Source organism: Macaca mulatta, chromosome 14 (assembly GCF_049350105.2).
Source record: "Macaca mulatta isolate MMU2019108-1 chromosome 14, T2T-MMU8v2.0, whole genome shotgun sequence".
In the NCBI taxonomy this organism is placed as follows: domain Eukaryota; kingdom Metazoa; phylum Chordata; class Mammalia; order Primates; family Cercopithecidae; genus Macaca; species Macaca mulatta.
The window spans coordinates 71,846,990-71,870,219 of record NC_133419.1 but is presented as its reverse complement, the minus strand read 5'-3'; the positions used below and the strand labels follow the sequence as shown (position 1 = coordinate 71,870,219).

Here is a 23,230-nt window from a genome sequence, read left to right as displayed (position 1 = left end):
TCCGGGGAATGGTGGGAGAGGAAGTGTAATACGTATTTGTGTCTTCAGTAGCTTTTCAGCACTCTTTTTTTTTTTTTTTTTTTTTTCCTCTTCATGTCTTCTTCTGGAGACTTTGCAGTCTCATTGGAGAAGTAGGGTCCTAAATAAAATAAGGCTGCTATTCTCACCCTCTGTGTTCCAACTCTGCTTCCTTTTCCTGATGGCTGACAGGCTTTTTCATATCTTGAGTCTTTGTGCCTTCTGTTCCCTCTGTCAGGAATATCCTTCCCATCTTCTTTGCCCCGTGTGTATCTACTCATCCTTGAAGGCCCAGTTTGATCTCTTCTCTCTGGAGGTCATCATGCCCACTTTTGTGCTTCCATAGCACTTTGTATAGGCCTTTCATATAGTCTTATTCACTTAACTGTCTGCTTCACTCTCCACATCTTGAACCTCTTAAGAGCAAGAGGCTGAGTCTCTTTAGCAAGCACAGGGTATGAGGGAGACTAGAGTCTCAATAATCGTAGAAGTAAACAATTCAATTCATTACATCAGTACCTTGGGACACTGATGCCCAAACCAAAAATAGATAATTGTGTACAACTGTCTTGTGTGCCTCCATAAACTAAAAAAGTTTCTCTTCCATAATTCACTGTTTTGTGTATCTCCCAGGCCCCATAGCCCTTCAAACATGCATTGCAGTAGCTGACTTTGAGAGAGAACAGAGCACAGATGTTATCTTTGCCTGCTTTACCCTTCACCTCACAGTGCCCTTCTAAGCCCCTGGGCTTGACCCAAGGAATGAGTAGGGAGGAAATGCCAGAAATGAGCCACCCTTGGCATCCTGACTCCTTGGTTTGCAGGTTTGGCCCTGTGGGGCAGTGCAAGGTGAGAAAATGGAAAAGAACCTGTTCCCTGTAACAGCAGCCGAAAGGATTCTCTACAGATTATTACTGTCATCTTTTCACAGCTGCAGCTGTAGCTGCAGCAATGAGACACTCCCCTCATTGCATTCTGCATCTAAGACAAAATCAATTCATCTTTTAAATTGGCTCTCTTGGCTTGTCCTGAGATTTCCCATAGGGCTGAGAGCCTGAAACAAGTCATCTTACACTTGTTTTTCTACCATTGTAAGGCCACAGACTGTGAGATTGTGTACCCTTAACCCTTCATTTTATACATGGGGAAACAGGCCCACCATGGGCACAGGACTAGTTCAAGGCTGGCTGACTAGTGTCAGGTGAGGCTAGACACTGGTCTTCCAACTCCCTGCAAGGTGCTGTCTTCATTATACCCTGCTGTCTCTGATGTCAGTTTCTTTTTTATGTTTGTAATGCCTGTAGATTGTGAAGCTGGTGAGGCTGAAGTAACCAGGAAACCTGGTTTCCTTTCCTTCTGTCACCTTCCTAGTTTCTGGACATCAGGGCACAGGAGACATTCTGGAAAGACTTAGTGAAGGAGTAAATAAAAAACAAAGTTGGCCCAGGAAAACCTCATGGTCTAAACCAGAAGACGACTGATGAAAGCAGATCCCTCCCAGTTTCTCTGGACATCTTTGGTTTTGATGATGATTCCTGTGGTTCAGTTTTCCCAGTGTTAAATGCAACCTTGACTGGAGCGTGGAAGAAATACAGATTGTAACCATGGTATTTTATCTGATGAAAACCAGGTCTATAATTAAATGTCTGTGAAAATACCACACCTGGGCTAACTGAGGATGGCTTTGAGTCTTCAGATGCCTCCCTTATTCCCTAGCAGCAATCACAAGACAGAGAGATTGTGTGCATCATTATACATAGGTAACATTTATTGAATGCTCACTATGTTTTCTGGAACTTTTTTAGGTATTTACAATTCTTTTAATCTTCACAATCATCCATGAGTAGTTACTATAATTCTTTTAACTTTTCAAATGGACTTTATTGAGATATAATTTACATGTAATATACTCATTTTAAGTGCTCAGTTTGAGTTCTGACAAATGTAGTATATGCCTGTGTAACCTCTCCCCTACAATCAAGATATAGAACATTTTCATCAGTAGGTACTTTTGTTATCCTCATTCTACAAAGAGGAAAACTGAAGTACAGAGAAGTTAAGTGACTTGTGCAGGGCCTCGTGGTAATAGAACCAGCATTTGAATCCATGCTTTGTGACCCCAGAGTCCATATTCTTCTGTGCTGTACTACCTTTCATCTCTTAATTTGTAGTCAAGCCATTGCCCTTCTTCTCCTGGTGGACAAGCGCATTAAGGACTAAGATGACATAGGCTTGCAGTCTAAGCACTAAAGAGGGGTGTTGGGAGCAAGAGGCCCAGAGATAGGCAGTAGGGAGGAATGAGATAGCTATCTCAGTACCCCTACAGTTCCAAGACCCAAAGAAGGCAGAACAATGTGCCTTTTGCCCAGCCTTTGCTTCTCCAGGCCTTCAAAGAATAGGGTAGACTAGGGAGTCTTATAATAAGGTTACCAGTTTGATGTAGTATCTGAAAAAAGGACTGGCTCCTAGGCTCACATAACTGGAGTAGAAATATAGAAAATGAGAAGAGATGATAGTCTCATATGTTCTGAGAGTGATCTTAGTAGTGGCTGCAGCCCATTCTGGACTTGGCACTATAGAGGCAACATACACAGTCCGAAGATGGAGAGTGGCGTTGAAATCCAATCCTTTGAGGAGAGGTTGAAGGAGCCAAGATTGGATGCCCTGAAGAGAAAATGTAATCATTGGCTTCATATCCTTGAAAGGCTATTCACTGGCAGAGAAAATCAACTTGTTTTTCTTTGTGGCTTCAGAAGGGGTAATTAGAATCCAATGGGTGGGATGGTGTATTTTGGAAAAATTAAAGTACAGTGAATATGACATATCTCATATCTCATTAGCTTGAAGTACAAATAAGATCAGGTCTTTTTTCAATATTAAAATTAATCTCTGCAGCTGGGTGCAGTGGACCATGCCTGTAATCCCATCACTTCGGGAGGCCGAGGCAGGCGGATCACTTGAGTCCAGGAGTTCGAGACCAGCCTGGGTGACATGGCAAAACCCCATCTCTACAAAAAATACAAAGTTTAGCTGGGTGTGGTGGCACGCATCTGTAGTCCTCGCTACTTGGGGGGCTGAGGTGGGAGGACCACCTGAGCCCAGGAGGCGTAGGTTGCAGTGAGCCGAGATGACACCACTGCACTCTATCCTGGGCAACAGAGCGAGACTCCATCTCGATAATAATAATAAAAAAATCTCTAGAATGAGTGTGAAATTATCTGGAAATTTAATATGTTTCCCTTAGGGCCATTCTTCTTCCCTCTTTCTCTTTATGAAGTATTCAAAAACTCTAAGGGCTTATTCAATCCAAAGGGGTCAGGCTTAGTTCCAAGCAGAGAACTAAATAATCTTATTGGCCTGCTAGCGGGCCCCATTTTTTAGCTTCTGTTGGTGCTGCACAGTATGGCTTTTTAAAATGGATCTTTCACAGAATGTGGTTTCCTTATTTACTGTAGCCACAAGAACTTGATTCTGCATAAGTCACAGTGGTTCATTGAGGGAGGATGATGGCAGTCCTTCAATGTCACTCTTGGTCCTAGGGTTCACTCTGCTTGAGCTCTCAAGGTGAATGCTCAAGTTTATATGTATATAAACTCATCCACTGGAGGAGGAAACCCCCACAATCTTCCAGTTGGCTAAGTTTAGAAGTGTTTCTAGCTTCCACCACATTCTAGCTCTAGAACCAGCCAACCAGCCTTCTCTCATGATCATATGATCATTTTGGTTAAAATATCCAGCTTGGGACATCCCTTCAGCATGAGCACTTACTGTTGGCTATTAGTGTCCCTCCCTACCTTTAACTTCACCTGGGATGTTGAGTTTGTTAGAGAAATTCCTTTTTTTTTTGAGATGGAGTGTTGCTTTGTTGCCCAGGCTATAATGCAGTGGTGCGATCTCGGCTCACTGCTACCTCTGCCTCCTGGGTTCAAGCGATTCTCTTGCTTCAGCCTCCCGAGTAGCTGGAATTACAGGTGCCCACCACCACACCCAGCTAATTTGTTTTTGTATTTTTAGTAGAGACAGGGTTTTGCCATGTTGGTCAGGCCGGTCTCGAATTCCTGACCTCAAGTGATCCACCTGCCTCAGCCTCCCAAAGTTCTGAGATTACAGGCATGAGCCACCGCGCCCGGCTTGTTAGAGAAATTCTAATAGCATTGTACTTCAGAAGTAAGGGGGGTCAAAGTTTCAGTCTCTCCCCAGGAGGGCTTTAGACCCCATGCATATTTGTTTTCATTTTCTTCAGCTTTGCATATCACGGGGTGTTGAGAACAGTCTGCCAAGTCACAAAATATCCTATTGTATCCTTTTCCCCAAGGGCAATATGTGCTCTTTTGCTTTATGTTTTATCATTAACACAGAGCCCCTTAAGAGTGAGGATCTGTCCCAGAATGATTTAATGTTTCTAAACATTGAAAGGGGCTGACAGGAAGGACTGACAGTTTTAAAATGACAGCTTAAGGCTGGGCACGTGGTTCACGCCTGTAATCCCAGCACTTTGGGAGGCTGAGGTGGGTGCATCACCTGAGGTCAGGAGTTTGAGACCAGCCTGGCCAACATGGAGAAACCCTGTCTCTACTAAAAATATAAAAATGAGCCAGGTGTGGTGGCACACACCTGTAATCCCAGCTACTCAGAAGATTGAGGCAGGAGAATCGCTTGAACCCGGGAGGTAGAGGTTGCAGTGAGCCGAGATAGCACCACTACGCTCCAGTCTGGGTGACAGAGCAAGACTGTCCCAAAAAAACTAAAAAAAGACAGTTTAAGACCATCATCTAGAATGAGCAGGGTTAACATTAGAAGACATGAGAAGGGGCAAGTGGCTATGCAGTCTGAACCAGTATCTTGAAACCCCTTTTCCTAGGAGGGACTCTTACTAATTTTCTCCACTACTGCCATACTAGCTTAGCAAGGTACTGTTCTCCCTTTATGTTTGGCCCCAAGTTGGGCAAAGAATTTTCCTGTATTACATATAACTGAGCCCTTCATAAAATATTTAGACAAGAATTTTCTAAAAACTAAGGGATCGCAATAGAATTGAGACTAGATAGACTAGCTTATAAAATGCTGCTTGATCTCTAGGGCTATCAGAGGATATACACTTAGGCAGTGCCATCATGATTATCTGGTTATGATGGAAGAGACAGGAGAGAGGTATGAGTTAGGTTGAGTTGACTTCTAAAGAACCTTCTGGCTCTGAGATTCTGTGATTCTTCTAAGCTTTTCCAAAGTGAAAATTCTAGAACTGACTTTGTTCGGTGATTCTTGCAAATCTTACAGGCCCAACAGCGGGGTCAGGAAAGTAGGTGACTATGACATAGTTGAGGTTACCGCTGATCTCATGTCTGCATTTCTCCCAACCACTGCATTCCACTTAGGCCAGAGAAATACAGATGTAAAATACAGCCTTTTAAATGTATGTTTTACCACAATTAAAAAAATACAGCTTTATTATTTGTCCACAATGTTAGTCTATCCTTTCTCATTTGATCCTCTCAATACCTTGTGATATAGGCAAGAAAGTGCTTATTAAGTCATTTTAGATATGAAGAAATTGAGATTCAGAGAAGTTAAATAATTTACCTGTCCAGATTACACACTAGATCAACTGGTATCCTCAGTGCTCTTAATAAATATTTGTTAAATAAGTGAATGAATCAGAACATAGAACTAGGAACAAGGAAGATTCTTTGTTTCCTTGGCCAGTATTTTTCTTTCCCTATTCTTCTGAGCCACCTGGAGGCTTTCTCCGGGCACCTTTTGGGTTGGCTGTTTTTGGCTGACCTTCTCTTTGGGATTCCCTTGTTCTGTAGCTGAAGCTGTGTGCACTCGTTAGAGATCATCATCCCAGTTGTGTTCCCTAAGGAGTAGGAAGAGAAAAAACACTCCACCCACTGTAACTCTTTTTTTGTTACTTGTTTTCTGGGATCTTCATATCATTGCTGACAAGAGTGACTCATAGACTTCACTGTGTGATTTTCTTGGTTAAGAGACCTTTTTTCTTAACTCCAGAAGAAATTAATTAATAGTTTTGTATGCTTAAAGCCCAGCTATTTAGCAGCTTTACCCAGAACACAACAGTCTATCTTCTAGTGAGCCCAGACTTATCAATTTGTTTTGGCCAAAACTCTGTGTGCCTAGCTCTGTTAGGGGGTATAGCGGAAGCCGTTGGTGTGAGGGGAGGAGAGGGGCTCAGGGTCCAGTTGGGGAGATAAGACACATACATAAATAGGAAAATAGTTTGAGGCAGTTTAAATAAAATGCAAAATCAAATTGTATACATGTAAATATTTAAATGTGGGGAATAGATCATAAGGGGCTGAGAAGGTATAGCGGAGAGAGTGTATGCTTTAGAACTGTAGGCCATTGGCAAGTTAACATAATTCCCTGAACTACTTTTTCCTTTTCTGTAAAATGGGGATAATAACAGCAGACTCACAGGGTTGTAAGGAATAATGAGGTGATGTGTGTAAAGCACCAGCATAGTGGCTGATGCATCATGGTAGGCTATTGGGAAGCAGCATACCCCCATGCACTGACTGCCTCCCCCACGACCCTTTCAAGGAGCTGTCCTGGAGGACCTAAACCGGAGAGGCTGGTTTGCATTTGGAGAAAGAGAAAAGAGGGGATGGCAAGCCATGAATGGAGGAACAGGTCCCACAGAGAATGTCAATCTTGGGGGAGTGGAGGATACATAGAAGGAGCAGTGGAGTAAAATTAAAGAGACAGAGAAGTTTGGACTTTATATAAAAGAGATGTTGTTATTATTTAAATGAAACAAAACTTTTACAAAAGAGTACATTCCTCTACTGATGAACTCTGATAATTAAGCAAAATAAAAATGATCCACTGACTGAGGGATTGATATCTACAGTTCGAAGACTTCTGCTGTAGGTAATGAAGATCCATGAAAGTGGTAAGCAAGGTGAGGCCTGCATAAAGTGATATTAAACAAAACAGATCTGACTGGGAGGTGCAGGATGAATAATTAGAGGGAGGAGAGTTGGCAATGGGTTCTTGAGATAGGGTGTGTCCATGTTAAATCATCTAGCAGTACAAAACATTTGTTATATTTGAAAGTAATTTCTGGTAGGGTTAAGCAGTAGATGTGTAGGACTTGGGCAGCCTTGTTAAATAACTTGAGTTCTGGTGAAAGGAATGCAGCAATGTTGTAGCAAACAGTATATATATATATATATATATATATATATATAGAGAGAGAGAGAGAGAGAGAGAGAGAGAGAGAGAGAGAGAAAGAGAGAGAGTCTCACAGTGTCACTGTGTTGCCCAGGCTGGAGTGCAATGGTAGGATCATGGCTCACTGCAGTCTTGACCTCCTGGGCTAAAGCAATCCTCCCACCTCAGCCTCCTGAGTACCTGGGACTACAGGTTTGAACCATCACACCCAGCTAATTTTTTATTTTTGTAGAGAGAGGGTCTTATGTTGTTGTACAGACTGGTCTCGAACTCCTGGAGTCAAGCAGCCCTCCTGCCTCTGTCTCCCAAAGTTCTAGGATTATAGTCAGGAGCCACAAAGCCCTGTCTATACATATTTTTGAGTATTTAAAATGATAAAAAATAGGCTTTAATTACATGTCAATTAAAAAATGTTCAAATACAAATAGAGTGGTCACTGATGACTTAAAAGGCAGGAAGATCTCATTAGAGGAGGCAGTATTTGGATTGGGTTTGAAGGTAGGGTAGAATTTGATCATCGGTGGGCACTGCATGGAGGTAGGAATGGATATGGTGTGTGATCAAGTTAGTAGCCAAACCAGGACTTCAACCTGGTCTGTCTATTGCAGTGAGCTGTGCAGACAAGCACTAATGGCCATGTAACATCTAGACCACGCATAGAAGGCAGTCTCACTATGCGAGTGGCATAAGTAGCCTCCATTTCCTGGGCAGAGTGGTCTGAGGTGCCTGGATGGCACATTTTCAGCTTCTTTGTAGACTTCTAAGTCCCATAAGGGCCAGGCTGATCTGGTATTCAGGGTAGTGTTGATGGTGGGAAAGAACCATAGACAGTTGCCCTCTTCCATTTGGATGTGCCTCAGGAGAGTTCCTGAGAACTTACCCCATCCTTCTTTGTAGTGTTGCCTGTGCTGTGGGCCTAGAGTGGGCCTAGCTGGAACATGGGTTTGGTGATGGATCAGTAGGGTGGCAGGGACTACTGGATTCTGGGTTTCCTCTCAGTGAACTGTGATTTGGTATGGGCAGTTTGCTTTGCTCCCTGTTTATGCAGCATTAAAGGACTTTTATCTTCATCTTTGGCCAGCTGAAGGTTAAAAACCTCCAAAGGTTGCATTTGAACTGGATCATTTCTCATTTTGGCTGGCTTTAAGTCTCATGTCATAAGACCATTTGTGGTACCAGCACAGCTCTTTATGAGGTAATGTGTTCCTGGCTGCTTTGGGGGCTAGTGTGCAAGGCAGGAAGTGTTTGAGAGCAAGATAGAGAAACCTCTCATAGATTCTCAAGCTAATGCTTAGAGCTTTTTGAGTGCAGAGTAGTTAGGTCCTGTACAGAGTCTGATGGACTTTGCCTGGAACAGACACCCCAGAAAGATGTTATCATTGCTAAAGCAACCAGGGTTATATCATTTCTTTTACCCCAAGGCAACTCTTCTGCTAGGAGCCTGGGACCCTCTAGTCTTCTCTGAGACCTTGCCAGCTGTGTCTGTGCATGCTCAGCCTTCTGTCATCTAGATGTTTTGTATTTCCTAAGGCCAAGCTCTGAGGGCATCTTCTTTGGGAAGCCTTTCCCTGACTCCTAGGAAAGAATTAGTCAACTTGCTTCCACAGAACCTGGTATATCCTGTGATTGTAGATATTTCCTTGTAGAAAATGGGGACTACTCACATGGTGAGATTGCCACATACTGTCTAAACATTACATGGCCATTTAAGGAGTGCTTTTCTGGCCGGGCGCGGTGGCTCAAGCCTGTAATCCCAGCACTTTGGGAGGCCGAGATGGGCGGATCACGAGGTCAGGAGATCGAGACCATCCTGGCTAACACGGTGAAACCCCGTCTCTACTAAAAAATACAAAAAACTAGCTGGGCGTGGTGGCGGGTGCCTGTAGTCCCAGCTACTCGGGAGGCTGAGGCAGGAGAATGGCGTGAACCTGGGAGGCGGAGCTTGCAGTGAGCTGAGATCTGGCCACTGCACTCCAGCCCGGGCGACAGAGCAAGACTCCGTCTCAAAAAAAAAAAAAAAAAAGGAGTGCTTTTCTGCATCGTTAACTGCAATAGAGAAACTGGGTTGAAGTCCTGGTTTGGCTGGTAACTTGATCACACACCATACCCATTCTTACCTCCACGCAACGCCTCTTGATTACCTGTCTTCTTCACCAGACAATACAGACTGTAAGCTGGTAAGCCTTTTGTTTTTGTTTTTTTTCTTCTAAAGCTATTGTGCTTTAATAAAAAAAAAGATTATTACTCAATATAGGTTTTTCCAAGAGAGCCACAGGCCAATTCACAGTTAAAAAAAACATCTTCTAGGCTGGGGGCAGTGGCTCATGCCTGTAACCCCAGCATGTTGGGAGGCCGAGGTGGGAGGATCACTTGAGCCCAGGAGTTTGAGGCTAGCCTGGGCAACAGGAGAGACTCTGTCTCTGCAAAATACAAAAACCAACCAAACAAAAAGTTATGCTAGAATAGATGGAAAATTATACTAAGGAACAAAGACAACTTTCCTTTCATTTTTCCTTTGTGTATCTTACACAGTCATATCACTATGACTTAAAGAAAACAAATTATCACTTATATACACAGATTCACATAAGTGATAGAAGCAAATGTATTAGTCAAAAGATATCTTCATTTATAATGAAGTATAAGCTAGAAAGTAAACTTTTTAAAGGCAGATTTTTTTTTTTTAAAGTTGTTTGGCTCTACCACCTAACATAGGTTATGTACAGAATAGACATCAATAATGAATGAACAGATGAATTAATTAATGAGTTAATGATGGATTTTTAGCACATTTTCTCTCTTTTTTAGGAACTTAAGATCCCAACTGAGTTGATTGGAGGAAGGGGCCTTAGGCTGGGGCCAAATTCTATGTCTTCTGTGCAGACTTGAGATAATATGAAATGCTTTCCTTTTACAGGGTGTTTCCTCTGGCTTTTCTTTTCAGCATTCTTCTCAATTCTTTAACTGCCATTTAAAGATTTGTATGCTGTGGATGAGCTGATGGAGGGGAATGTTTCCCTGAGGACATGGCTTCTCATGGCAGCCAAGTTTTTGTGCCTGATTAACTCACTGATTGAATCACTGGCCTCTGGAGACACCAAGGGAGGGAGCATGAGTATATTTAAGCAGCCAGAACTCTCTGTGCCTGTGTAGTGGGAGTGGAGGGGGGAGTGGGATGGGAGTGATGATAAGATGAAAAGAGAATGGTCAGAGAAATCTACAGTTTTTAACTCTTCCTCAATACTATGTTTTGGATTTTCCTTTTGTGACAGAGTAGTCTACTAGAAAGAGCACAAGTTAAGTAAGAGACTTTCTTCTGTCACCAACTCACTGTGCCACCTAGGACAAATCACTACCACTGTGTGGGCCTCATTTGTCAAGTGGGATCAGGAACCTCTGCTCTGCCTGACTCATTGAATTGTAGTGAGCATCGGTGAGATGTTGGATGAGAGAGCTCTGCACAGTAGAGGTGATGGTACCCTAATCAGAGCAGGAGTGTAGTGACTCTGGTCACCATCCCATCATTTCTTGCTAGGGTTTTCCTATCTCTGGAGGAATCAGCTACTATAACCTAGTCCTTGATGCTCAATTTCATCTTTCTGTTCTTTCCAGTCTTTATCTAATGACTCCTCATTATATAATATGGGTGACCCAGTTGTCCCAGCAAGGCCCTCCATATTCTGACTTCCCCCTATCGGAGTACTCACTAGGCTGTCTTACCATTGCTTGTTTGGAGGTAGCTATTAGGAGTATAGGCTTTGAAGTCAAGCTGCCTGGGTTTGAATCCTTACTTTTACAACTCACTGGCTATGTGCTCTTGAGCAAGTTACTTATCTCTCTGTGCCTTAGTTTCCTGTCTGTAAAATGAAGAGAATAATGGCAACTGCCTCACTGGCAGTTATTGTGAGAATTTAAATAAGGCAGGATATTTGGAGAATGTAGACTAGTGCCTGATGTATGGTAAGCATTCAAAAATGTTGTGTAGGCTGGGTGTGGTGGCTCATGCCTGTAATCCCAGCACTTTGGGAGGCTGGGGCGGGCGGATCACCTGTGGTCAGGAGTTTGAGATCAGCCTGGCCAATGTGGTGAAACACCGTCTCTACTAAAAATACAAAAAAAAAGACAAAAAAAAAATTAGCTGGGTGTGGTGGTGCATGCCTGTAATTCCAGCTACTTGGGAGACTGAGGCAGGAGAATTGCTTGAACCCATGAGGCAGTGGTTGCAGTGAGCTGAGATTGCACCACTGCACTCCAGCCTGGGCGACACAGAAAGACTCTGTCTCAAAAAAAAAAAAAGTTGTGTATTATTATAATAATCATTATTACTTAACTGCTTTTTCCCTGATTGAGACTCTGTTAGGCCAAGGACCATATCTATTTTATTATTATATCTATAGTCCTTAGCATAGGTACATTAGCCATTCTTGCATTGTTATAAAGAAATACCTGAGACTGGGTAATTTATAAAGAAAAGAGGCTTAGTTGGCTCACAGTTCTGCAGGCTTTACAGGAAGCATGGGGCTGGCAACTGCTTAGCTTCTAGGGAAGCCTCAGGAAGCTTACAATCATGGTGAAAGACTAAGATGGAGCAGACACTTAACATGGTAAAAGCAGGAGCAAGATAGAGAGTGGGTGGGCAGAGGTGCCATACACTCTAAACCAAATCTTGTGAGAACTGTCACAAAGACAGCATCAAGCCAGGAGGGATCCGCCCCCATGACCCACACACCTCCCGCTAGGCTCCACCTCCAACATAGGAGAGTACAATTCAACATGAAATTTGGGTAGGGACGAATATCCAAACTATATCAATGGGGTTGGAACAGCAGGCACTGGGTAGGAATTTATTGAATAATAGTATACATTTGAATACTGAATTTGCTATACACAATACTAATTTTATGATCATGAGCAAGAGACTTGCCCTCTCTACACCCCAGTTTTCATATCTGTTAAATGGGAATCAAAATATTTGTCCTGTAGGCCTGATGTGAGAATTAAGTTAATATGAAATGCCAGGAAGTGTGTAAATGTCATTCCCCTCCATACCTGTTGGCTGTGTGTGTGTGGAACCCAAGAATCTGCTGGTTACTGTAGTACCCCTATAGTGAGCTGAACCCAGAGCTGCTTCTGAGGTGATGTTTTCTGGATATTTGGCCTAGGACAAAGAAAGTAGCATACTTTGGGATTGTTCTTAGCATTTCTGGCCTTTTCTCTCTGCCTGCCCTGCTTGTTCTTCGTTGGATTCTAGGTTCCTAAAATAGCCAGAATATTTTTCTGCCTCTTAGTTTTCCAAGTGTCTTAAGCAATCAGAAGCATTTTTATTTTGGCTCCTTTAGGCTGGCCCTGGGTCCTGTCATTCTTTGTTAGCCATTACCATATACTGCTTATTTTATGTTTCCTGACCTGCTATACTTTTTCTAGGGCCAAAACACTACCCACATCACTCCAGGTAAATAACTTTATTTGGCTCACTCTAACCAGTGGGAAGCACGCTGGTCTGTGAGGTAGAAGCCTTGAGTTCTAGTGCTGGCTCTGCCACTGTATGACTGTGTGACATTGGGCATGGCCCTTTCCCTCTGTGTCTCAGGCTCTCATCATTAAAATGAATGATTTGAACCAACTCAGTGCTTTGTAAGAGTCCTTAAGTTCTGTCTTTGTGTTGGGACAAATCACTTCTCTTTTGCGGGGAGGGGGGTCTTAGTTTCCTCATCTGTAAAACTAATTATGTTGGACTAAATAATTTACAAAGGCATATCTAAGCCTGAATATTTTCTCCTCATTCTTAGTGGGTTCTTTTTTTTTTTTCTTTCTGCCTTGTATTGCTTTCTGGAACATTTCTTTGACAGTTAACAGCTGTGGACAGGAAACCCTCGAACACTTTTAACTTGGCAAATGTTGCTGCTCCTCTGAACCTCATCCCAACCCATTTCCTGTGTTTACAGCTTTTGGGTTTTGCACTTAGTGACAGGCCTGACAGGTCATATTGTAGTTCTGTCTCCATAGCCTGGTACAGGGTAGACCAAAGTGGGCACCAATTTGAGTGTCAGAAGACAGAGTTTTAGTCTCTACTCGGCTGTATGACCTTATGCAAGTGACCTCTCCTCTCAGGGTTCAATTTCCTCCTTTCTGAAGCCAGAAAGTTTTAACTAGGGAGGGCTTTCTGGCTCTGATGTTGAATATTTGGCTCTCGTTTATTACCCCTGATGGGGGCCTTCTGTTTCACATGTTTTTTCCACATACTCCATCCTACAAGGGACACGGTGGGCTACCTTCGTATTTCCTATGTTGTACAAAATAAGAGGAAGAAAGGAAGCCAAACAGCTCTCCCGGGCTCAGATTGGCAGCAGAGAGGAGTTGAGGTGGGGAGCTGATGTCACTGAATTGCCCAGTAAATCAGCCGTGTGGTTAGTTACCAGGTAGGCACCTGTATGCATTTATTCTTATCAAGGCTCTGGAGACAGACTGTGTCCCACTTCCAGCCCTACTTTCACCATATATGTGACCTTGGGAAAGTTACTTATTGTATCTGGGCTTCAGTTTCCTCATATTGTATTGGGGATAATAAAAGTACTGACTACAAAGTTTCAGAGACAACATATATAGAAGTGCTCAACTTAGTTCCTGACATGTTCATCCTCCCTTTCTCCCTTAGAGAGTTATAGTATTCTTAATTCTGTTCTTGTGGAGAAAGCAAAAAGACACTCAAGTTCCATTCTAGAGGAGCTAACAGGCCACATGAGAACAGAATTCAGTTAGGTTTAGAAGAGCTCTTATGAGGTGGTCCGTTGGCCAGTGTAGGCTCAGTACTCTGACCTCAAAATGGGAGACTTATAGGGCCCGGAGTAGTTAAAGAAGGCATCCCAGGACCTTCCCTGGGCTTGAAGGGTCAGAAAGTATTAGACATGAAAAGCTAGAGAGAGAATAATTCTAGGTACCTATCCACCCTTTCTTAAGCTCTGGTGCTTTGTTTTGTATAGGTCAATTTCCCATATCTCCCTTTCTCTTCTTCTAGGTGGTTATTATCCAAGGGGCTTATCTTTTCTTTTTTTAATATATAAGAGAAAAATAATTAAGGGATGAGGAGAACCTAATATTTATTAAGAACAAGCTAGTTTTACTTGAATCTGTAGACTATGTAGTTTGCTTGCATAATCTTATATATTTAGAAAAATACATTATTGTGCCATATTTTACAGATGAAAAAATCGTGCCTCCAAAATGTTAGTCAACTTTTCTAGCTCTACATGAACAAATTATGAAGACAAACCAAAGGAGCCCTACATGAGCCAGTTTAGAAGATATGTATGATTTAGCAGGTCTCAGTTGTGCTTATTCATCCAAGTTCTCAATCTATAATAGTCTGGGTCTTTTTACACTTATCTTTTAAATATGTCTATCTTATTCCTAGTTCCAACCTGTACTTACCTCCTGCTCTTAGCAGTTATTCCCAGTCCTCTAAATCTCTGGTTCTACCATTAATTTAGATTCTACCTTCCTGCCCTAACCTTAGATCCTTTAATTCTCTTCTCAAATATTTACCAAGCATCTACTATATGCCATACTAGACACGAATGCAAATACCAATTTCTGCTTAGATATTTCAGTGTACTAGTTAGACAATTACAACAAAAATAACATGGTAATAATTGAACACTTACTATGTGCCATGCACTATTTGAAGTACTTTATATGTATTAACTCATTTAATTCTCGCAACCCTATGAGGTAGATACTGTTTTCTCCTTATTTTACAGGTAGACATGTAGGCATAGAGAATTTAAGTAATTGGTCCAAATTGTGATAAAGAGAAGCACAGGGACTATAGGAGCACAGAAGAGGGACTCCTACTCAAACCCCGGGGGTCAGTATAGAGATGGCTTCCAGAGAAATTAGAAAAAGCCTGAGTAGAATCTTGAAACCTGAGTATGAATTAGTCAGGTGTAGAATGGGGCAAGGATATTGCGGGCAGAGGGAACATCACGTACAAAGCCACAAAGTGAGCCTTGCATATTTATGGAACTGAAAGTATTTAGTATGGTGGGAGCGTAGGGTATATGTGAGCTGGTGAGTGGCAGGAGATAAGGCTAGAAAACACTATAGAGATAGCCTCTTGAAAAAGTCTTGTATGCTTTTCTAACTTATATTCATTACAAAGGCCAAGCATTCCCAGTCTTGGGGATTTGAATCCCTGAAAGGGGTCTTTGAGGGGTGTCTCATGAATCCATATTATTTCCTCAGTCATTTTTCAACCAGTGGTTAGTAAAAGCACAACTATCATTACGTGGAGCTCTTTGGAATTCCTTACTGAAAAAAGTCAAGCATCACTGTTAAGGGAGTTTGGGACCCTGTGAAGGATTTTTTAAATTAAAGTTTTTATTGACATGATTGTAGATTTACATGGAGTTCTAAGAAATAATATGGAGAGATCACTGGAAAACTTTTCAGTTTCCTCCATGGTAACATTTTGGACAAGCTTTTGTATATCATGGCCAGGATATTGACACTGACATTGATAAGATCCACCAATCTTGTTCAGATTTCCCAGTTTTACTTATACTCATCTATGTGTATAAAGTTCTATTCCACCACCACAAAGATCCTTCCTGTTCTTTTATAACCACTCCCATCTCCTTTCAAGCCCCTTCCTCATTCCTAACCTCTCTCTGTCTTCCATTTCTAGAATTTTATCCTTTCAAAAATGTTACATAAATGGAATCACAGAGTATATAACCTTTTGGAATTGGCTTCTTTTTTTTCTTTGCTCAGTTCAATTCCTTGGAAAGTCATCCAAGTTGTGTGTATCAATAGGTCATTTTTGTTTTTTTGGTTTTTTTGAGACGAAGTCTTGCTCTGTTGCCCAGGCTGGAGTGGAGTGGTGCGATCTCGGCTTACTGCAACCTCCACCTCCTGGGTTCAAGCGATTTTCCTGCCTCAGCCTCCTGAGTAGCTGGGATTATAGACACGCACCACCACGCCCGGCTAAGTTTTGTATTTTTAGTAGAGATGGGGTTTCACCATGTTGGTCAGGCTGGTCTTGAACTCCTGACCTCAAGATCTGTCCACCTCGGCCTCCCAAAGTGCTGGGATTACAGGCATGAGCCACCGTGCCCAGCCGGTCATTCCTTTTTATTGCTGAGTCATGTACCATTGTACATAAGTCCTGGAGTTTAACCATTCACTTGTTGAAGAATATATGGGCTGCTTCCAGTTTTGGGTATTACAAATAAAGCTTCTGTGAACATTTATGTACAGGTTTTTTTGTGGGTCTGTGAAGGATTTTATTCAGGAGGGCTATCTAGTCAGATCTGAATTTTATTTTATTTTTTTGAGACAACGTCTTGCTCTGTCACCTGGGCTGGAGTGCAGTGGCGTGATCATAGTTTACCGCAACTTCAAACTCCTGGGCTCAAGGGATCCTCCTGCCTTAGCCTCCCAAGCAGCTGGGACTACAAGTGCATGACACCATACCCAGCTAATTTTTTAATTTTTATTTTGTAGAGACAGGGTCTTGCTTTGTTGCTCAGGCTGATCTTGAACTCCTGGCTCAAGTGATCCTCCCGCCTCAGTCTCTCAAAGTATTGGGATTACAGGCATAAGCCACTGTGCCTGGCCCAGATTTGAATTTTAGGAAAATTGTACTCACTGCTTGGTAGAGGACGAGTCTGAAAGAAGCTAGAACAGAGACAGGGAGAATAGTGAGGAAACTGTTGTAACCCAGGCAAGAGATGTAGAAGCCTGAACTGCATTGTCATAGATGTATCGTCCTCAGAAATCAGATCAGGCTTGTGCAGAGGAGGGAGCAGGGCTATGGAGCCTGGGCTGCCAGAAGGCTCAGGCAGACTTCATTCTGGACAGTCTCCTTTCAGGGAGGACACTCTGCTACCCCAGCTGAGAAAGGCATCCTGTAAGGAAGGGCTGCTCTTCAGCAGCAGGAAGAGAGTCAGAACCTGGTTCCTAGAATGATCATCTTGACTGCAACGTTGTTTAGTAGATGCTATTGGTTATCTTCTCCCAAGAAAAGACAAAGAGGGGCCAGTTATCTTTCTTTTATTGTCTGAGTGGAGGCTTATATGGGGCAGGAAGATAATGAGAAGCTCTCTCCTAGTTCATGTATCTTTTGGAGCCCAGGAATGTGTTCTCTTCTAACCAGCCAGCAAGAGGCCTGGGAGGTTTGAGTCTGTCCTCTTATTACTATGGAAACTGAAATCCACATTGTTTTTACCCCCTGCAGTGGTGTGCCTGGTTCCTCAGTGTTTATATTTTCAAGGCTTTTATCACTGTGCTCTTAGAGCTGCTGTGATTGGGACTGATTGTTGGGAACCAGCCTTACTGATTGAACCCAGAAGGGTATAATCTTAGAGGGTCCACTGATAAGTTGGACATGTCTCCTAGGGATTGTCCTTTATCTGGGCAAGTCCTTGGGTGCCCACTGCAACACTTTCAGAAAATTTTTCCCAGCAGAAAGCCATTTGAGTTGTCTGTAATTATTTTTTTGGCTATCTCAGACCCTGATGAGTACTGGCTAGGGCACAAGAACGTTTGGGTCAGGCACCAGTCAGATAATTTTGGGTAGGTTTTGAACAAGTGTGTGTTGATTTAATTCTTCCAGGGCTGTCTTGCTTCTTGGAAGTTTTAGTATATGTAAAGACCTATGGTATGTGGGACACCAAACCTGGGATAGCAAACCTTCAAAATCAGTACACAGCTTTCAATTGTCTCTAGACCAGATACTGTGCTACCCAGCACTGGGCTAGACACAGGGGAACACCAGAAGAATAAAAGACTCTCTTTGCTATTGTTGGAAAGATAAGACTTCAGGGCCAGGCTCGGTGGCTCATGCCTGTAATCCCAGCACTTTGGGAGGCTGAGGCGGTGGATTGCTTGAGCCCAGGGGTTCAAGACCAGACTGGGCAACATAGTGAAACCTCATCTCTTCAAAAAATACAAAAATTAGCCAAGCACAGTGGTGCATGCCTGTGGTCTCAGCTATTTGGGAGGCTGAGCCTGGGAGGTAGAAGCTGCAGTGAGCCATGATCTTGCCACTGCAGTTCAGCCTGGGCGACAGAGTGAGACCCTGTCTCATAAATAAATAAATATGTAATAAAATAAAGTCTTCCGGGTTAAGCGGAGACTAGAAACTGACAGATGAACAACTAACATTTGTATAGAGCTTTACTATTTTTCAAAAGACTTGACTGATTTTTCAGGTAAGAACATTAATCCTTAGGATTAGTCAATGCATAGGAAAGTTGGAATTCAAAGACCCATATTTGCTACCTCTGCAATTCAGTATATATTTCAATAATTGGGGATTGGGGAAAAAGGGGATCCTGGAGTCCAGAGAAGTGTGTGTTACTGTTTGAGTTCCGAGTGTCTTTGCCTAGTTCAGCTAGTTCAGTCATCAGCAAAAGCTACTTGAAAGTGTTAAATAAGTGTTGAAATGGGTATTCCAGTATGTGAACGCTGAACTGGGAGTCAGTCAGACACTTTCAGTTCAGTCAGAGAGGTCATAGAAACAAAAGGGTGGCCAAATAGGCTGTCTACCAGGAGTCTGAAGCCCTATGGGAAACCAAGGAGTAGGCAAAGGGTGTCATAACAGTTGGGGATGGCTCCTGCACCAGAAGCCCATGTTATTGAGGTCAAGTCCTGCTTGTTGGTGACTAGCTGTAGGGATTAGCCATTTTCTTCTGGAAGGAGGCTTCATGTGAGATCAAAATTTGAAGAAAAGAATGCTTACAGGAGGAGGAAGGTAGAAATGGGACACAAGAAGGAGTCGCTGAGTGTACCCTGGAGGAAAGATAGCCAGAGACTTCTATTCTAGCAGACGATTAGGTTTAACAGAAGCATATTCTTTTGCTCTTTTTGCTCCTCCCAGCATGGTGTACCAGACACTCAGTTTTCCTTCTCTAGTGATTCTTAAACTTTATATTTAAGTTCTAATGAGAAAGAGGTCTTTGGCTAGTTTGTTTCAGAGGGTTGAACACTAAAGAATTTAAGGCAAAGCAAGGTTGTTCTCTTTTACCCTGTTTGGGGAATGGTACAAGCCCAGATACAGTTTCTTGTATTTGCCATTAATAGACCAAAAATCCCTGATGGAACCCCTGCTTCCTCACCCCACAGCCCTTGCTTTGTTGCCTTGGAAAGTAAGACTTAGTAATGCCAGGGAGCCCTGTTGCATAGGCTCATTCAGATCACCCAACTATAGCCTTGCCACAGGACGTGGTATAGAAAGTTAGTGTGGTTTCTAATCTGGTTCTGCCACTTCTTTGCTGGCCAACCTAGGGCAAAACAACCCATTTTATGACCTCAATTTTCTTCTCCAGGTGTTAAAAGAGCAGTGGCCCTTGAGGCCCTCCAAATCCCCTTCAATTCTGCCGTTTCGAGTCTGAGTATAATATGTGATCTCAACATCCATTATTCCCATTCTATGCCAGGAGTTTTTGCAAGATTAGTAAGAAGAATGCTTTGACTTCTTGGTCTTCTTCTTCTTCTTCTTTTTTTTTTTTGAGATAGGGTCTCGCTCTGTTGCCGAGGCTGGAGTACAGTGACATGCTCACAGCTCACTGCAGCCTTGACCTCCCAGGCCCAAGAAATCCTCTCATCCAAGCCTCCCTAGTAGCTGGCACCATAGATGTGTGCCACTACTCCCAGCTAATTTTTGTATTTTTTGTAGAGATGGAGTTTTCCTATGTTGCCAAGGCTGGTCTTGAACTCCCAGGCTCAGGTGATCCTTGGCCTCCCAAAGTGCTGGGATTACAGGCATAAGCTGCCATGGCTGGCCTGACTTCCTGATCTTTTAATAAGTCAAGTTGTGTGAGATGCTGTACTCCTTGCCTTTGGGCTTTCTTTGTTTGGGTTGCTCTTCCTTCTCCTATTCTCTTCTACCTGTTTTTCAATGGTATCTCCTGCTGCTGTGGTCTCTTGCCCCTTGCTATATTTTACCTTGTAATTCATATACTGTGCTCATTCTCCTAGTACTTTTTGTGAGCAAAGGATGGTGTTTATTCATCTCTTTTAGAATTTGTTCATTCAACAAATTTTTCTGGGCATTTGTTTGTTCGTTCAACACATGTTCATTGAAGTCTAACTATTGTGCTAGGGACTAAGCTAGGTGCTAGCAGCCAGGATTCAGCCATGAACAAGACAGCCATGGTTCCTGCCATTATGGAGCTTACAATTTAATTTAGTGGAGAAGACAGACATTTAGCACATTATCACAGAAATAATTACTGTTGCGAAAAGTGCTATAAATGAAAATGTAGTTTGTTTTGAAAATGTATAATGTGGGCCTAAGCCAGTTTGGGCGGGAGAATGAGTCAGGATCTTTGAAGAAAAGATATTTAAATGGAGATCAACAGCATGAGTCAGAGTTTGCAGGTTAAGAAAGAAGTAAGAAAGAGCCTTCCATATAGAAAGAATTCTGAGTGGTTCTTGACCTGGGCTTCAGTCTAGCGTCACCACATATAAGGGAGTATATGGAGCACCTGGACATATCATGCATGACTGGTGGGAGTATAAAGTGATAGGCCTACTTTAGAAAACAGTTTGGTAGTTAACTTGAAATGTTAAACATATTTTTATTGTATAATATATCAGTTCCACCCTAGATATTTGCTCAAGAAAAATGAAAACATATGTTCACACAAAGACTTGTACATGAATACTCATAGTAGCCTTATTTGTAAAATAGCCAAAAACTGATGAATGGATAAACAAGTGGTGGTATAGCCATTCAATGGAATACTACTTAGCAACAAAATGGAACAAATACTGATTCATGTGACAACATGGCTGAATCTCAAATCTTGCTGAGTAAAAGAAGCTAGGCACCAAAGAGTACATACTGATGATTCCATTTAATTTGAAATTCTAGAACAGGCAAAACTAGTTTATAGTGATAGAAATTGGATCAGTGGTTGTGTGGGGAGGGAGAATGAGGGTTGGCAGTGAAGGACCAAGTAGGAATATTCTGGGGTGGTGGAAGGAAGCTAGGCACAAAAGAGTACATACTGATGATTCCCTTTAATTTGAAATTCTAGAACAGGCAAAACTAGTTTATTGTGATAGAAATTGGATCAGTGGTTGTGTGGGGAGGGAGAATGAGGGTTGGCAGTGATTGCTTGAACTCGAAAGGTAGAGGCTGTAGTGAACCATGATCATGCAACTGCACTTCAATCTAGGTGACAGAGCAAGACCCTGTCTCAAAAAAAAAAAAAAAAAAAGTCAGAGAGGAGAAACCTACCTTGCAAATTAGGGAAAGTGAAGATTTATTCATTTTATTCATTCATTCAGCAAATTCTCTATTGAATACCTAGTATGTGTCAGGCACTGTACAAGTCCCTTGGGATACTGCAGTGAACGAAAAAGCAACTGCTCTCGTGAACCTTACTTTTAGTGGAGGGACATAGATGACAAACAAACCAAGAAATAAATATATCATGTGCCAGGTGGAATCAAATGCTATGAAAAATGAGAATCACAAGCTGTGTCCTCAGATATCTTCAAATAACTATAGTTATGAACTGACTGAGGTAAGGCCATATGAGGTGCAAAGTCAGAAATGCTGGTTGAACTCAGAAGTATATTTCATTGTACTCAACATGGAGCTGTATATATAGTTGATGCTGTGGATTATTATTATTATTATTTATTTATTTATTTTGAGACGGATTCTCACTCTGTTGCCCAGGCTGGAGTGCAGTGGTGCGGTCTTGGCTCAATGCAATCTCCGCCTCCCGGGTTCAAGCGATTCTCCTGCCTCAGCCTCCTGAGTAATTGGGATTACAGGCGCCCATCGCCACACCCAGCTAATTTTTTTGTATTTTTAGTAGAGATAGGCTTCACCATGTTGGCCAGACTGGTCTCAAACTCCTGACCTCATGATCTGCCCGCCTCAGCCTCCCAAAGTGCTGGGATTACAAGGGTGAGCCACTGCGCCTGGCCTGTTATTAATTTTGAGACAGGGTCTTGCTTTGTCACCAAGGCTGGAGTGCAGTGTCATGAGCATGGCTCACACAGCCTAAAACTCCTGGACTCAAGCAGTCCTCCATTTCAGCCTCCCAAGTGGCTGGGACTACAGGTGCTCACCAATACACTGGGCTAATTTTTAAATTGTTTTCTTCCTTTGTAGAGATGAGATCTCACTATGCGGACCAGGCTGATTTTGAACTCTTGGCCTCATGTGATCTTCCTACCTTGGCCCCCAAAGTGCTGAAATTATAGGCATGAGCCACCAAGCCTGGCCAATGGATTAATTTTTTTTTTTTTTTTTAGACGAAGTCTTGCTCTGTCACCAGGCTGGAGTGCAGTGGCACAGTCTCGGCTCACTGCAACCTCTGCCTCCTGGGTTCAAGCGATTCTTCTGCCTCAGCCTCCCAAGTAGCTGGGACTATAGGCGTGTGCCACTATGCCCAGCTAATTTTTGTATTTTTAGTAGAGACGGGGTTTCACCATGTTGGCCAAGATGTTCTCTATCTCTTGACCTCATGATCCGCCCATCTCGGCCTCCCAAGGTGCTGAAATTACACGCTTGAGCCACTGCTCTGAGCTGATTAATTTTTGATGAGTGACCTCAGGGAGAGAAGTGAGCTTGGTCAAAATTCAGACCTCAGAAGCTGGGTGCAGTGGCAAAAGCCTCTAATCCTAGCTATTTGGGAGGCTGAGACCGGAGGATTGCTTGAGCCAGGAGTTTAAAACCAGCCTGGGCAACATAACAAGACCCCCTCTCAAAAATAAAAAGGAAGTCAGAGTTTAGAATCTGTAGTGATTTGTGTTAGTGTTGCCTAGGCAGCTGAAACCAGTGCCAGTTTTGTCCAGAAGAAAAGATCTTTTGAATTCCTGCCCCCTGCTGAGAAGAGCTGGTCCTCTTCTTGGATGTGAGGACGAGCTGTTCTAACAGGTGCAGGAATGTCTCTCAGATAGGCTGAGTTTTGCCCAGCCTAGGGATATGACTCCTCTCCCTGTGGCTAGGCCTGCTGTGTGCCTCAGCTGAGATGTTATATTTCACTGGGGACCT

General features: G+C 42.7%; 1 protein-coding gene and 2 long non-coding RNA genes across 16 annotated transcripts in view; 2 read left to right on the top strand and 1 right to left on the bottom strand.

Moving 5' to 3' along the window:
- The window catches only part of STIM1 (stromal interaction molecule 1), a 219,746-nt gene that overhangs the window by 76,848 nt on the left and 119,668 nt on the right, over positions 1-23,230 (top strand).
- Positions 64-21,437, top strand: LOC144334347 (uncharacterized). Its single transcript, XR_013404091.1, has 3 exons — positions 64-2,935; positions 4,088-4,486; positions 19,975-21,437. It is a non-coding gene; the product is annotated as an uncharacterized LOC144334347 (long non-coding RNA).
- On the bottom strand, positions 9,166-11,509 carry LOC144334344 (uncharacterized). The gene is made up of 2 exons (XR_013404088.1): positions 11,234-11,509; positions 9,166-10,883 (listed from the first exon to the last, which is right to left on the bottom strand). It is a non-coding gene; the product is annotated as an uncharacterized LOC144334344 (long non-coding RNA).